A 12,406-nucleotide genomic window follows, 5' to 3' on the forward strand; every position below is an offset into this window, starting at 1 on the left:
TAAGCAGCAACAGTTGACCGCTTTTGACCTTCCTGCCGAAGTCTGTGATGTTATCTTGGCAAATATTAAAATAGGAGGGCCAGAGGTAAAATATATCAAGACCAACCACATTTTAATCCCCCTACTCCATATGATATCAACAATAATAGAAATATGGTGGTCTAATAATCTATGTGCTTTAGAAGTACAGCCTCTAAATATGTACTGCTATTCGCACTGCCTACTACATGTCAAGAGAGTAAAAAGAAGTCACAGTTATGCAGAAAACTACAGTGAAAAAACAGAAAAGTGAACCAAAGCCTCTCTAGCATATTTGGTATCCCATCATTGCACATGAATGTGTGCCCAGTGTCATCATCTGGGTATTACCAAACAACTATGTCTAGTTCTCCCTTCAACATTAGGAAGAAACACGAAGTATAGTTGTATCCTCTTGTGGATTCTCACAAGAAAGAAGTGCAAACAAGGGAAATTTTATTTCCAAAATTGTTGTGAAAGAGCAGTGCATGAAGTGAATAACTGTGCGATAAAATAGGATAAACCCCCGAGATATACAATGCGCTCTCGTTCTATCTGAAGCGCACTCAACAGTTCCGGTGGATGACCAGTTCTTTGTTGGCTACTTGTGCAACAAGAAAGGTCGGAATGTGCACAAGCGAACCATCTCTTGGTGGGTCGTTCTGTGTATTAAAGCCTGTTACTCCTTGGCTAAAAAGGAGCCTCCCGTGGGGCTGCGTGCCCATTCTACTCGGGCGACAGCAGCCACTACTGCTCTTGGACGGGGAGTCCCTTTGCAGGATATCTGTCCGGCAGCTATGTGGTCCTCGCAGCATACCTTTACCAAGCATTTTTGCCTTGACAGCCAAGTCCGGAGTGACTGTTTCTTTGGCCGTTCTGTTCTCCGGGATTTTCTGGTGTGATCTTAGTTCGCAGACCCAACACCGGGGTTGGTATTGCTGGGGGTATCTATTCTAGGGTAAGGAATCTAACACTAACGTGATTCTTTTAGATGCATAAGTTACTACTTGTGTAACGATATATCTGTAAGAGACATTAGTTAGTGATAGATTCCTTACCGCACCACCTATCCTCCCCATTCTGCGAACTGATTTCTAGTGGTTAAGGCCATCCCTGTTAGGGACCAAGTTTTATGCACCAGGGGTCAGTGTCTTGCATGGCTCTGCATTCCTGACCCAGAAAGTAGTGTACAGAACTGACGTCCGCGCTCATGGGTAGCGCCTAATTAGTCTCCGAGACGTCATCTCTGCGCATACAACGCCAGCGACGGCCGCAGAGCCGCATGACCCCACCTACTGACGTGCAGAGGTACTGCTAGCGGATACTTTCTGGATCCAGTCTGACCCCTGGGGATATTCTAAGGTAAAAACTCTAACACTAACTAATGTTTCTTACAGATATATCGTTACCGAAGGTAAGTAACTTGTTCAATTGCACCATGAATTCCGTTTGTGAAATTCGGTGATACCCTTCTCCAGTTTAGCACAATGGGTTTTGAGTCTTACATGTCCTATTTTGATTTTGTGGGTACCTCGGCACACATACTTAAATTAATGGAGTTGTCCCTCCTTGCATAATTTGCTGCCTAGAATCTAGGGCAGATGGCAAACTGGTGTTGGAGTTCTGGACTTTTTGGTTCCGTCCAGAGGTGTCAGGGAACAACACCCAAAGACCCCGGAGTTCCACCTGCCTTGGTGCGCAAATGAACAGAAACACGGGCTTCTCGATGGTGGCGTCAGAGACCAAAGGTTTATTACTGCAGGGACACAGAAGTCACAGAAACTACGCATGGGCAGTATCTAGGAGCCTGTTCAAATTGTACAAAGAGGGTTGCTCCTTATATACTAAATTTTGGCCTTCAGGCGAATTCTTCACATGTTGGTACATTCCCAAAACCTTTGTGTCATAAACAATAAATATTTGGCGTACACAGGAACCGTTGATAAAATCTGATACAAAACATCTACGAAGAGGGGTTCCCACTAGTTCATCACAATCCCTTGTCAATATTGTATTCAAGAGCCGGACCGCCTCATCGTAAATTTCGTTACCTCCCCCTAATAAAGATTCAGAAAGAAAGGAACGGAGCCAGGTGTGGAAGATAGAAAAGCGGGATAAGGGATGTTTGTGGGTTGTAAATGGGCAAGGCTACCGGCTTCGGCCGCCTAATCATGATCGGGACAATGGACACGAAGACCAGTTTAGCAGGACTGGCCTCGGAGGCAGCCTTTGTCGAGTCATGCAACTACAGCGTGATCTGGTTTAAGGTGCACGTGTCATGAAAGAGGTGAATCTCCGGCTAAGGCTACGTGTCCTTAATCGAAATGAGGTGATCAGAGGTTATTGCGTATGTGAGGGCAAGAAACACAAAATGGCTGCCATGATCTAAGATGGATGCCGTGGGTAGATCAGAAATATGTTCATAACAGGAGTACTCTTGCTCGTAGCATAGCGAAAATACCAGGCTATGCTAAATGGATCATTTGCGGTTCGCTGATACCAATATTATGTATTTCCGACAACATTGAAAACACGGGTTCAAATCGTCACGGAACCTCAGACCCTCCTTTTGCCCTTACATAGGCAATTAATCAGTCTATGTCAGAATCTAGTTCTATGCTCATCAGGTCAGTGACATGTTGTTGTATCATCATCCTTTCTCGTGCCTTTTCTCCAAACGCAGGTGGTTTCCTAAAACAGGTTGCAGCACAGAGGCTACACAGAGCAGGACCACACTGGATAATCAAGCAACATGAGAATAGGAATACTAAGATGACACCAATGACCATTAGAACCTTCCATCCCCACGCTGAGATTAGAGTCCAAAACCACTCCATGAAGGACCAGTTTCCCTTGTCTATGTGTATAGAGTCGGAAATCTTGTGTAGCTTAGAGATCGCCTCATAGACTGTTGGAGCATTATTGGGAATAAAGACACAGCAGCTCGATTGGATCATTCTGCATACCCCACCCCGATCTGCAAGTATAACGTCTAGAACCATACGGTTCTGCAACGTCATGAGTCTATCCGCCTGAAGCTCAGCTGTCAAATTGCTAAGGGCACCAGCAGTTTCGGTAATAGTAGATTCAACTACCCGTGTTAGCTGACGTATGTTTCTACTATTGGCCATAGGCCCCCAGAACGGAAGGAAGCCTTTGAAGAAGTCTCCAGCTTCCTGACCAGCGGTATCTTCCTTGCTGAAGACACCTCTTGCTATTCTGGTTCTGTGGTAGTCAGATGAAGCAGTGTATGTTGGAGGCAACAATCGAGCAATATAACATGAACCTGAAAAGTCAGCAGGTAACCATGTATATGCTCGGTCTCGACAGATAAAGTAGGTACCCCTAGCAGTAAGGAAAGCAGGAGAAGAGTTAGCCGGAAACACATAAGTCTCAACGCACTCACTCCTCCCTAGCTGAGCTCTCGGATTTCTCCCATTACCTTGCAAACAGACCTGACCTCGGTGAGGTACGACCCAGATTGGAGTTGAGCTTTTACGCTTGCTTTCTCCCAAACTAAGGCGATACTCTGAAGAATTCCAACTTAAATATACTCGCAATTCGTCTCTAGGGTATGATGGAGTATTATTGACATCCTTGATCATGTCAATAATTCCCTGGACTAAGGCTTTGTTGGCAGAGTTATATTTAGTGGAACGTGGTGGACGCGGAGGGTAGGTTTCAAGGGCATAAGCAAAGATGGTTTGAAGGGCCTGAAATGATCCATTGTAGCTGAAAGGCAAAACCAGATAGGGAATGCCTTTATCCATAGTGTGGGGTATCAAGCCACACACCCAGCAGTCTGTAGTGTTAACTACCAGTTGGTGTTGGTGCAAGAGCTGTACAAAAGTGTTATTAATGAATTCTGAACGTCGGGCTTGCTCATGTTCAGGAACCGAGTGAAAAGAGTGTATAGAGGAAACAGTAGACGTAACAGGATTAAGGGGAGGTACTGTAGTAACTGGCACAAAAATCAAACTTATGCCAAAAACGATTCCACCCACCAACGTTATCAAAACAATTAAAAATGTAATGGCACATTGCATCAAAAAGCATTTGCTGTGAAGGATTCTGTAAAGTCTGTTTCTGCGAACATAAATCATATTTTCTCGTTGCAGCGCAGGAAGCTCCATCTTCTACAATCCGCTCGCGACCACTGATGTTGTGTACGTAGATGAAAATGCCTCTATCAGTCCTGGAAGTTCCCAGAACTAACAGAAAGATCGACCTTGTGTCAGACCCCCGCAGATTCAGCTAGGTACACAGCCACGACCCTACGGCTACCCAGACGGCAAGGCAATTTTAAAAAACAATAAAACAATAGCAAACTTCCTGGCTGGAGGCAAAAGTTCAATATTTCAAAATATCACAATATGCAGTTGCCTGCTTTATTTGTCCATTTTACGGTTTCGTAAATTATATCTTTGCTTCGCAGGTACTGTTTGATCGGAAAATAGCGTATCACTGGTGGCTGTTGCAGTGTGCAAGTTCGCAGATGACAGAGTTTTTTCTGATGCAGGAGACAAATGTTCAGAGTTCAAAGGAGTCTTTTCAGGAGGAGAGTCAGATTTCGGAGTGTCAGTAATCAATTCGGCATCGCTGAAAGGGATGAACTGTGGCGTGCGTTCAGACTCGGAGGCACCAATTCCCTTCTTCACCCAATCGTCGTAAGAAAGTGGCAAGGGTACACGCTTAACATGGGACGCGTGCACCCAGTGCTTGCGACCAGCTACACGAACTGCTGTCCTCGTTGCAAGTAGGACCTGGAAGGGGCCGATGTATCTGGGCTGAAGATTCTTCGTCCTCGCGAAATTTCTGATAACCACTTGATCTCCGGGTTTCAGCTGATGCCCTGGACTCTCCGGAGGCTTTGGTAAAGCATCGAAAACCTGTTGGTGAATAAGACTCAATTTAGCAGTCAAGTCGTAAAGGTAGTCTATCAACATAGGATATTCTAGAGAACAAAACTCCTTAGGCCTCGGCACACCCCAAATATTTGCCGGGCGGCCAAACACTATCTCATAAGGGCTAAGCCCCACTCTAGAATGTACAGTTGCTCTCGTTGATAACAAAGCCAAAGGAAGTGCGTCTGGCCAGGCTAAACCTGTGGATGCTTGTATCTTAGCTAATTTCAGCTTGAGGGTGCCATTGTAACCCTCCACTAAACCAGCAGACTGGGGATGGTTTGCACTGTGGAATTTTTGTTTCAGACCTAGGCCGGCACACACACACTGCATAACTTTCCCTATAAACTCACTTCCGTTATCTGACCATACAATCCGTGGCATTCCGTACCTAGGGAAATATTCTTTGAGAAGAATTTTGGCAGTTGATAGGGCAGTATTGTCCTTTAGTGGGTATGCTTCGATCCACCTGGAAAAAGCACAGACTACCACCAGGACATATTTCAGATTATTACAGCGATCCATGTGAATGAAGTCTAACTGAATCACTTCAAAGGGGCAGGAAGGAGGAGCGAAGTGACCAGCAGGAGTTGGAGTTCCCTTGCCAGGATTATGCATCAAGCATACCATACAATTTTTCACCACTCTCTCTGCACACTTACTGATCCCATCATTCTTCCAGACTGGAGCCAACATCTTACAGATTCCTTTAGAACTTATGTGCGCTACGCCATGCGCCATCGTCACCACTGCAAGCACATACGCATCAGGCAACATCCAACGCTGCTGTTCTGTTAAATCAATCCAACATCCATTCGAATCCAATTTGCCCGTACTCTCTCTCCATACACGTTTCTCTTCCTCAGTTGCCTCTTTCTGAATCTCTTTCACACTTTCCATTGTATCCTCACACATTCCAGATTCAGCAATCCACCTTGCAGACGTAGCAACATACATTCTGCTCATCATGTCTCTAGCTGTCTGTTTAGCGGTCTCATCAGCAAAAGCATTTCCACGACCAACATCATCCGTGATTGCTTTATGAGCACTGCACTTCACAATCGCAACTTCAGTCGGCAAGGTTAGAGATTCCAACAAGTCGTTAACTAGCTGACCATGTTGAATCTTAGTCCCATGGGACGTAATGAAACCTCTTTCTCTCCACAAACGGCCAAAACTATGGGCCACGCCAAATGCGTACTGACTATCTGTAAAGACATTCACTCTCTTTCCCTTGGCTAAAACACACGCTCTGGTTAAAGCTATTAATTCTGCAGCTTGGGCAGAATTCTGATTCACTCTTGCAGTCTCCACAATCGTCTTCAAAGTCGTTACTGCGTAAGCAGCAGTCACATCACCATTCTCCAATTTAAAACATGACCCATCCACATACAGTGTGCCATCTGGATCTAATAATGGAGTATCCTTTAGGTCAATTCGTCCTTTTGTCTCTTCCTCCGTTCTAAAACAACAATCATGTGGCTCGGAATCACTCGACTCTTGATTAGCCGGCAACAATGTTGCTGGATTCAATACATTGCATCTTTTGATCTGAATATGACTCGCTAATAATGTCAGCTCGTAACCAGATAGTCTCGCACTGGTAAGGTGTTGTGTCTTCGTTCGATTCATGAGTGTATCCACCGCATGAGAAACCATGACCACTAGCATGTTGTTCATCACCAAACCAGCAGATTGTCGAATGGAAGCCGCAGCTGCCGCTGTAGCTCTCAAACAACTAGGTAACGCTCTAGCTACCGGATCTAATGTTGATGAAAAATACGCACAAGGGCGTTGTTTATCACCAAACTTCTGTGTCAGAACACTCAACGCGCAACCTTCTCTCTCGTGAACGTAGAGCGTGAATGGCTTACTGTAATCAGGTGTACCCAATACAGGAGCTGAACACAATGCTTTTCGTAATTCAGTAAAACTCTCTTGACATTCATCAGACCATGGCACCGGACTCAGAACATTTTTCCCAGTCAAAGCTACCAATGGTTTTGCTAAAAGAGAAAAATTTGGGATCCACTGCCTACAGTAAGAGGTAATACCTAGAAAGGCACGTATTTCTCTCTGTGTGCAAGGAACACTCATCTGCGTAATTGCTTTTATTCTTTCTGGGGTCAACTTCCTTCCCTCCTTTGACAAGAGATGACCTAGGTAGGTCACTTCTTGGCAGCAGTATTGCATCTTTGAAGGTGATACCTTGTGATTCAAATTAGACAAGTGATGCAATAACGAAACCGTAGCTGCTTTGCAAGTTTTCTTGTCATCGGCAGCCACTAGAAGATCATCTACATACTGTACTAGAGCAGAACTTGGAGGAAGGACAAAGGAATCTAACTGGCTTTTTAATGCTTGACTGTAAATAGATGGGCTCTCACAGTAGCCCTGTGGAACGCGTTTAAATCTGAAACTGCGACCTCCTAGACAGAAGCCAAAAATATCTCTGCTTTCTTCGGCTATCGGAATGCTGAAAAAGGCATTCTTCAAGTCGATGACTGAAAACCAAGTGGCTGTAGCAGGAATCAATGTTAGCAAGGCAGTAATGTCTGGAACCACAGGAAACTGCGGGACCACAATCTTATTGACTTCTCTGAGGTCGATGACAAACCTATACACTGGAGGCTTTGTAGGATCAGTTCGTTTCAAAATCGGTAATACAGGACTATTACAAACATTTCCTCTAGTTTCTTCAACCACACCTTTCTTAATCAAATCTTGCACAATCAATAAAAGTGCACGCTCACCTTCACTAGATATTTTATATTGCGGAATTCTTGGAAATTTTACATTGGCTTTCAAAGTTACTACATATGGTGGTATTTCTAAAAGGCCTACATCATTAGGACCAGTCGCCCAAAGAGAATCAGGGAGTGAACGCAGCTCTGGCGGGAGTGCATCCATTGACAAGTACATCGGAGAGGTGATTCTTTTACCCAATGTAAGCTGTACCCCTTCCGGAGAACAGTACAATGTCGCATATAGTCGTTTTAACAAGTCTAAACCAAGCAGATTTTCATTACAACCTGTCGTCAAAATCAGGGGTGCTTTCAATTGACACGGTCCAACAGAAATAGACAAAGGACCAGATATGGGGTTGTAAACAGGGGCGCCTGAAAAACCTACAGAAACATTTGTTGAGCCGGACAAAGGTGCGCCAGGGAGTTTCGCATGAATGATAGAACTTTTTGCGGCACCAGTATCCAACAGAAACGGTTCGACTACACCTGATGTTGCTACTGCGACATAAGGCCCACTCTGATCCACTGGAACTGATACTACTCCCTCTCTCTGTCCATGGCTGTCCTAGTACCCATTTTGCTGAAATCCCCCATCCACTTCACAATAGTCTTCAACAAGATATTGTTGAGATCTATTTTGCTGGGCTGACTGTCCATTTCGCTGATCAAAGTGATTGGAAGGACGGTCATTCGTCTGTGGAGGCATAGCACCTCACCCTCGACCTCTAGAATTCTGCACAAAACCACCACGACCTCTCTGAGCTGCTGCTGCATTATTTTGCGCTAAGATCGGACATTCATTCTTGTAGTGACCCTCTTTCTTACAATACGCACACTGGTTCCACTGATATTGAGGCCTCGTTGAACTATAATCTGTCCTTTGATACGAATTCTGTTGCGTGTTAGTCTGATTCGTGCGAGGCGGATACGCCTGTTGCAAAAGAACTTTAGTCTTTAAATCTTTCGTTTTCTTGTCTGATTTCTCTTTTTCCTCTTTATCCCTATTTTCGTAATATTGTGCAGTTGCAAGTATTTGCGCAGTTGTAGAAACAGCCCACGCACTCTCTGAATCCTTTAATTTATTGCACAACTCAGGTAACAAATTATGCACAAATTTATCGACAAACAGTCTCTGTCCTCCTTCTGTGCTCATATCTTGACCACTATGATCTACAAAAGTCTCCTCGAACCTCGTGAAGAAGTCGGAGACACTTTCGTCTTTCTTCTGCCTGCATGCAGATAACTTGTCCCAACTAACACGTAATGCGGGCATCAGAGTCTTCATTAAGTCGATTATCCTACCTGGAAGATTAGCAATTAGGGGTTCAGGTTTTGCACCACCCGTTTGCTGACCATCCGCTGCAGTGATAGCTGCCCAATCACCACCTAAGGCAACTTGATGATCCTCCCTACGAATTTTAGCCCACACTGGTTGCGGAACTACATTTCCAAATAACATGTCAATGTCTGCTAAGTTCATTATACAAGCCTCAACTGTCTGTGTTAATTCCTTGTAATATCCAGCAGGATTCTTACGCGGATCTGGCAAGGCCTGTTTCACTGCTAACACTTCGGCTCGCTTCCACGGAATGTGTATCCACACTCTCTGGAATTGCGCCGGAGCAGCTACAATACCATTCGGTGCGTCAGCTTGCACAGCTTCGCGCCAAATTGGAGGAACCTCCCTCATTGGATATTGGCGACTCAGCTTCGTCTTACCTTTGTCTAAATCTCTCGGTGAACGAAGAGATGGATCATTCCTAAAACTTAAGATCAGTTCCATCGCTTCTTCTATATTTTCACCTACTATCATACCAGCAGCAAACTCTTTCTGAACCTTAATTAAGTCTTCTAAATTCGATTCAACATCATCTTCTTCTATCTCCTCACGTAACAACAAGCACATCTCATCAAAGACATACCGTTGCGTTGGTTCCTTCCACTGCATAAATGTATCTAACACATCTCTCGTACTATATCTCCTACTCTTCGAGATCCATCTGAGAGCCGTGGAATCTAAAATTCCCCGTTCCTCAGTGCTTGGATGCTGGCTACGTCTCTGAACAGAATCAGAAGTAGGAGTCTTGATTAAAGTTTTATAGAAAGGAGACAGCATATTAGACACAGAATCAGTGATTCTTCGACGAACAGAAAGTGGAGTCAACACACTCGCAGATGTAGAGAACACAGTAGAGGTAGGAACGGATAGCGGAACAGTAGGAGTATCGAGAAAAATAGTTTGTGGAGCAGTAGGTGTAAGCGAGACAGATACAGGTATAGAAGTCGGTAACCCAGGAAGAGGAGGAGCCGTAGGAACATTCACATTAACTACAGGAGGTACAGGAGCTTGATTCTGAGGGGCAGGAGCAGGAATACCAGGTTGTCCAGCAACCGGCAATTGAACATTCGGTACAAGTGGAGCCGTAGCACCTTGTGCATACGGTGGAGGTGACCGTAACAGATAAGACAACAGAGGATCGTTTTCGGGGTCCTCTAGTATCTTAGCTGTTTTCGATGGCAAGGCAGGATAGCACTTGTCAATCGCTAAATTATGCTCTCTAATGGCCACCTCTATGGCCTTCTCACACTCATTATCTTGCAACTGTTTAGTTGCTTGCTCTAGAGTCAACTCTTCTTTCTCTTTCTGTTCTTTCTTTAACCTCTTCATTTCTCTCTGTTTGGATTCTTTTCGCCAGTAACGGAAAGAATCAAACATTGCCGGCCGGGCTTTCTTCCTAAACAATTTTGCTTCTAAATTATCAAGAATTTCGGGTTCAAAACTACCATGCAGTGGCCAACTAAGGACACCGTCTTTCTCAGTGTAGCGGACCCACACCTCATTATAAGATATAGGACCCACACCATGTTTACAATATAAATCATATAAGGGAGTCCCAATCGGAGGAACCAGACATGAGTCCTCCAATCGTGAGTCACTGTTGCAACCGAAACAAGACAACATACAATTTCTCCAACTTACCATTTTTCAGTCCGGAACACAAAACAAACAAAACACTAGACAGATATGTGCACCTGAACCAAGAACTTTTAGGCCTACCAAAACCAAACTGATGTATCGATACCCAAACTAAACCAAATAGATTATCGTACCCAGAACAACCAGTGATAATCTTACAAAACTAAACCAAACCAAGAACCAAAAAGGATTTTAACAACCCTCACGAAGTAACCAGCTAGCTAGCAACCACTAAATACTTAACTGAGGCACTGAAGACGTCACCAAGGAGAAACCAGTCACGTTTCGCTGTACTAAGGGCTGCACCTCGGGTCCAAGACAGGGCGACGGTCAAGGCAACGGCCCACTGCAGCCGTCCTGAACGGGAACCCTTGTGGAAGAGAACTTCGGGCCACTTTTGCGATATGCCGGGATCGATGAAGTGGGGCGCCTCCCTCAGGAATCTTCACACGAAGCTTCTCGAACTCTTCAGGCTTTTGAACCGGTACCGAATGACGTCGCCCCACGTTGGGCGCCAATTGGAGTTCTGGACTTTTTGGTTCCGTCCAGAGGTGTCAGGGAACAACACCCAAAGACCCCGGAGTTCCACCTGCCTTGGTGCGCAAATGAACAGAAACACGGGCTTCTCGATGGTGGCGTCAGAGACCAAAGGTTTATTACTGCAGGGACACACAAGTCACAGAAACTACGCATGGGCAGTATCTAGGAGCCTGTTGGAATTGTACAAAGAGGGTTGCTCCTTATATACTAAATTTTGGCCTTCAGGCGAATTCTTCACATGTTGGTACATTCCCAAAACCTTTGTGTCATAAACAATAAATATTTGGCGTACACAGGAACCGTTGATAAAATCTGATACAAAACATCTACGAAGAGGGGTTCCCACTAGTTCATCACAATCCCTTGTCAATATTGTATTCAAGAGCCGGACCGCCTCATCGTAAATTTCGTTACCTCCCCCTAATAAAGATTCAGAAAGAAAGGAACGGAGCCAGGTGTGGAAGATAGAAAAGCGGGATAAGGGATGTTTGTGGGTTGTAAATGGGCAAGGCTGCCGGCTTCGGCCGCCTAATCATGATCGGGACAATGGACACGAAGACCAGTTTAGCAGGACTGGCCTCGGGCAGAGGAGGCAGCCTTTGTCGAGTCATGCAACTACAGCGTGATCTGGTTTAAGGTGCACGTGTCATGAAAAAGGTGAATCTCCGGCTAAGGCTACGTGTCCTTAATCGAAATGAGGTGATCAGAGGATATTGCGTATGTGAGGGCAAGAAACACAAAATGGCTGCCATGATCTAAGATGGATGCTGTGGGTAGATCAGAAATATGTTCATAACAGGAGTACTCTTGCTCGTAGCATAGCGAAAACACCAGGCTATGCTAAATGGATCATTTGCGGTTCGCTGATACCAATATTATGTATTTCCGACAACATTGAAAACACGGGTTCAAATCGTCACGGAACCTCAGAGTGACATAAGCCGTAGTGAACCTGAACTTCCCTCAGGCTGCTGAGAAATTCAAAATCTTTTTCTTTATGATATGGACCACAGGACCAAAGTATTAAAAAGTTAGCACTTTTCACATAGCTGCAATAGGTTTTTGGTTTGTATTTTAGCCCTTCAAGGTACTAGCACCCCAGAGTTTTTGTGATTATTACATTTTGACTGCCCTATTTTACCTAAATATAAATGCCTTAAATCTTCTGTGATTATTCCGACTGGACCTCCAGTTTCTGAGTCATGCTGCATAGCTTTCCA

At 44.7% G+C, this 12,406-nt stretch overlaps 1 protein-coding gene across 1 annotated transcript in view; it reads left to right on the forward strand.

Moving 5' to 3' along the window:
- Positions 1-12,406, forward strand: part of MDN1 (midasin AAA ATPase 1) — a 2,142,100-nt gene that overhangs the window by 999,768 nt on the left and 1,129,926 nt on the right. The gene's annotated exons all lie outside the window — the stretch shown is intronic.

Source organism: Lissotriton vulgaris, chromosome 6 (assembly GCF_964263255.1).
Source record: "Lissotriton vulgaris chromosome 6, aLisVul1.2, whole genome shotgun sequence".
NCBI lineage: Eukaryota > Metazoa > Chordata > Amphibia > Caudata > Salamandridae > Lissotriton > Lissotriton vulgaris.